We start from the raw sequence: 5377 nt of genomic DNA on the forward strand, positions 1-5377 counted from the left end.
AGATAGATAGATAGATAGATAGATAGATAGATAGATAGATAGATAGATAGATAGACAGATAGATAGATAGATATATAGATAAATAGATAGATAGATAGATAGATAGATAGATAGATAGATAGATAGATAGATAGATAGATAGACAGACAGATAGATAGATAGATAGATAGATAGATAGATAGATAGATAGATAGATAGATAGATAGATAGATGACTTAACCATATATAACGCTATCCCTTTTTCCCTCTCAAACTCTTACTCTTGAGTCTTCCTTATCTGCGCGTTTAGTCAACATTTGAGCAGTGAACAGTAATTATGTGAGTTTTTGAGGAAAACGAACTTCATCGACTCTTCGAAGCATGAAGTCAATATTTATTTTATCTGAGTACTTTAAATACTTGTGAGGATGGGGGTTTTGTTTGGTTGTTTGGTTTGTGGGGGGGTTTTGGTTTGGTTTTTACATGTTATATCATCAAACTTGCCGGAGAATATTGTAACAACAGGCAAGTTTGATGGAGCGAGAGGCAGAGGCAGACATAGGAAAAAGATACTGGACAGGTTGACAACATGGCTGGGAGCAGCAAGAGCGACAGACACCGTCGCTGCAACGCAGACAGAGTGAAGCGGAGGTCCATAATCGACGACGCCAGTCGGCAAGACACCGGATGATGATGATTCTTCTAATATAAGTCAACCAGCAAAATTCGCAATTCTAGTTTCACTTTTCACAGTGCTATTTACTAATCACTCAGTTTGATTGCAAGAATTAAGTACAAAACATGTACGTTATTAGGTCAGTGACATTAGATGTCATTAAAATAGTTCAATTTGGCGTCGGGTTAAGAAAAGACGAAATTCCATTGACCGTAAGATAAGGATACGACATTCGAATAATCCTGCCACGAATCGAATAGATCGATCTGAACCACTGAACAATCTTGTTGTCGAATAGTAAAGTCGAATGGACATCATAGCTCTAGTGGGCAGACAGTGCCCGTGCCGACTGTTGTCAGCTCACGTGCGTGCGATCCATGAACCCCCGCCCCACCCCCCAAAGGATGGCTATGCCATGTGAGCGGGCGTTTGGCGAGCGCTCTGGGGGGGGGGGGGGGTTGGTGGGTTTTTTTTTGGTTCTTTTGTCCTACTCAACATCTCTGTCATACGTATCTCCCTTTGCAAGCAACTCTCTAGTGACACATCTCATCTTCGGCTCTGACTTGACCTTTGTGTTGAAGTGCCATTATGAACGACGTGGAGCGTTTAGCACAAACCACTCTCTGTCTCTATATGTATTGAATCAGAATGTTTGGAACTCATTGTCTGGTAGTCAACAGAGATCAAATCTTTTTATTTATTTAAAATCCAGCTCCAGTCATCCGTTCTTAGGATACAGATATAACAATATCGAAATTTTAGCCAGAAAACAATTTGTAATATCTTTGTAATGTATTTCCTAACGCATTTGTGTCCTTTAATCGAGTTTGGGCATTATGTAAATGTCATATTATAATAATAATAGTTACTATTATTTTCTTTTAAATGTATTATTATTAATATTATTGTTATTATTATTATTATATTATAATCCTTATTATAATTATTATTAATGTTATCATTATTATTTTTATTATTATTATTATTATTATTATTATTATTATTATTATTATTATTATTATTACGTATACGTAGGACAAATCAATTTGTGGGTGGCTGGAGGAAGTCACTGGTAGGTCTTACTTATTTTTCTTTCCCTCTTGTGGGGCCAGGGGGTGGGGGTGGGGGAGGGAGGTCTGTCAACTGCTTTGTGAGGGGTGGGTGGGGAGGGTAGCCAATGACTTTGTGATGGGAGAGGACGGGTAGGAAAAAAGGGGAGGGGAGCCGAGGCGAGGCTCGTCGATGACTCTGTGAGGTGGGAGGGTGGAGGGAGGGGGTGGCTCGTCGATTGCTCTGTGAGAGCAGAGGGAAGAAAAAAAAATCGGGGGAAAGGGGCGGGGTGGGGGTAAGCGAAGAATCTCATGATCAGCCTGAGAGGTTTGGAGTGACGTATGTCTGTCCACTCTAACTGACCCATCGACCCACAAGACGAGCCCGAGGAGACATTGAGGGGACCCATAGCTTCCTCTGACGGATTAGTCCGGGCGGTTGGAGGGTGTCTTCCCGTCTTCTGAAATCGAGGTAAAATTTGCTCACTTGCTCACACAAGTAAAAGAAATCAAATGAGGAAGTACTGAATTAAAGTAAATGAAAGAAGCCCACATGGACAGCTCACTAATAAGAGCAAGGAGGAAGAGACAAATAGGAAGAATAAGGAAGCCAGCGATAAAAGCTAATATAATGAAACACACAATAGACAGGGCAAGGAGAGTGACCTATAATAACAATGAGGAAGTAACAAGCAGCATCTGGGACACTTGAGTGGACACTTTGACATCTTTCTCTCACCGGAAAAATAGAAAGCAAACAAGGCAGTGGTAGACCCAAAATAAAGTATTATCTAAAAGGTTTGAAAAAAAATGCGTGTTGAGGAAACACCAGAATAAAAGTGTTTTTGTTATTATTATAATATTTATTATTATTATTATTATTATTATTATTATTATTATTATTATTATTATTATTATCATTATTATTATTATTGTTGTTATTATTATTATTATTATTATTATTATTATTATTATTATTATTATTGTTGTTGTTATCGACGTCGTCGTCGTTGTTGTCGTCATTACTATTGTCGTTATCGTTATCATTATTGTTATTATAGTGTTATTATTGTTACAGTTATTGTTATTACAATCATCATTTCATTATTATTATTATTATTATTATTATTATTATTATTATTATTATTATCATTATTATTATTATTATTATTATTATTATTATTATTATTATTATTTTAAATATTATTATTACTATTATTATTACAATTATTATTGTTGTTGTTATTATTATCATTTTGATATTTATTATTATTATTATTATTATTACTATTATTATTATTATTATTATTATTATTATTATTATTATCATTATTATTATTATTGTTATTATTATTACCCAGTTGAGGGGTAGATTGTCGACGTTTCTAGTTTCGGGTGTAGGCCTGTGTCGGATTATGTCGGAGTGTATTTCCGATGTGAGCCGCGCGCAGCGGAGATCAGAGAAAAGAAGGAGAGTCATATCCGGACTCGTCCATAGTCACAGAGCTGACGTTTCTTTTCAATAAAGAGACAAGATGATGGTGGCTCCCTGGGGTCGGGTGGGAGAAAGGGGTAGAAAGTGGAGTTGGCGGTGGTTTTTTTTAGGTGTGTGCGGGGAGGGGGGGGAGCGTTAGTATTCTTTTGCGTTTATTAATTAATTTTTTTTTCTTTCTCTCTTTCTTTCTATCTCTTTTTCTTTCTTTCTTTCTCTCTTTCTTTCTATCTCTTTTTCTTTCTTTCTTCCCTTTTTTCTTTCATTTTTTCTTTTTTTGTCTTCTCCCCCACCCCCCTTTTTGTGGGGTTGTGGGGGCTGGGTTGCTTTGATATTCTTTGGTTTCTTTTGGGGGGGGGGGGGAATTTCGTTTTTGTTTTTTATGGGGGTTTTAAAAGGGGTTTAGTGGTTTGTGGCTTTTAAAAGATTAGATAACATACCTTGACCTTGACCTTTATATAGCCGAATTAAATTCCCAGAGGATTATGTAGAAAGATAAAACCGATTTATAACTGAATTCCCAAATGAGGGATTGCACTTTTTAAACATTACGTGATCTTCAGAAATTTGGTTTTTAAACAGTCAGCGAAAAGGCGGGTGTGCATGATACACATAATATGTGGAGATACAAATGTGTTGATACAGTGATTCTGCAATGAAAGAAGGGCCTAAAGCTCAAATAATGTGTTATAGAGCGCGTTACTCTTGTGTGCATTGCTCGGACTACTGTACTCATTTGTGTGATAGTAGATTTCGACCCCTTGCTTTTGTTCTCTTTCTAGCTCTCATTCTTGTTCTTGTTCTTGTTCTTGTTTGGTTCTCTAGTAATAGGACGTTGATTCTCTGACCTTTTTCACGTTTTCTTTTTTGTTTTTTGTTTTTGGAAGTGCTTTTACGACGCTTGCAACTGCATAAGGTCATATGAGCGCGCAGAAATCACCAAACATTTCCAATTGGTAGGAAATTTTGAATTTTGCCCGGGTGGCGGCCGAAGTCTACTCTTAACGATTTTGGACCACCATGGGATCTTTAACATGCGCAACTTGTACACGGAAACTCCGAGATTTTTTGCCCTTGTCCGAGAAGGCTAGGTGTAATTCTTTCCTACCAGAAGATCCTGTGTTTGGCTGCAAGACAGCAGTAAGAAGGAGCCTCGGGGTAGCAGTAGAAAGGCTGCAGAAAGAGCCAGGAGCCCAGAGGAGAGGCAAAGAGGGTTAGGGGGTGGGGAAAGAAAGTGGACACGAAAGCAGACAACAGAATATTGCGAGAGAGAAGGAAAGAACGTGAAAGGAGACAATTTTTAGAGAAGAACATTTTTCAGTCGCTACCCAGATTCGAACCCGGGACCTTTGAATGAGAGACGATTAACACCTTCACCTCTAGGCTACAAGAGCCCCCTTTTTCTGCTATGTAACAATCTGTCCCTTGCCATTCTGCCTAATTGTGTTGAATTGATTCCAAATAGTTCTGTTATGCCATTCTTAAAATAAGATAAGAGCATGGCATAACAGTGAACTGAATGAGACCCTGTGGAGAATGAGGGCTCTGAATGTGCGAACTCCAAATTATGGAGGACTAAGGTTTACCGTAACCCACGTTTGTATTAATTCTTGGACTCAGAAATTTATGTTCACAATAGTAGCAACTCGGTCTAATTAATTGATCTCACTGGAATTTGATATCTTCTGAAGTCACAGACCGGAATCTGTGGTGTACCAGTTAGGAACTTCACTGTCTCACGCAGAAGATGCGAGTTCGATTCTCATGTGGGGAGGTTTTTAATTTTGTCTTTTCTTTTGCTTTTCTTTTTGTTAATCGCGCATCTGTGCCTGTCTGTTGGGATGTTATATCACACTCATCCTGGACTAACCCAGTACAGCAATGTCGAATCATACCTCCTGAATTATCTAAACTGTGTCGATGGAAGCGTAATACTCTTACATTTGAAAACGAAATTAGAGTAATGGAACCTTCCAAATCATGAAAACCTGACGCGAGGCGCACACCAATTATACATTCTACGCCCCGAGCGGTTTATTAAGAAGCTTTTCAAGGACAAGAGAGACAGAGAGTGGCAGATAGATTCATGGCGAAAGGTAGAGAGATGGGGAAAAAGAAAAAACAACTCTAACACACGCACGCACACATACACACAGAGAGAGAGAGAGAGAGAGAGAGAGA

This window comes from Aplysia californica, unplaced genomic scaffold, assembly GCF_000002075.1.
Source record: "Aplysia californica isolate F4 #8 unplaced genomic scaffold, AplCal3.0 scaffold00070, whole genome shotgun sequence".
NCBI lineage: Eukaryota > Metazoa > Mollusca > Gastropoda > Aplysiida > Aplysiidae > Aplysia > Aplysia californica.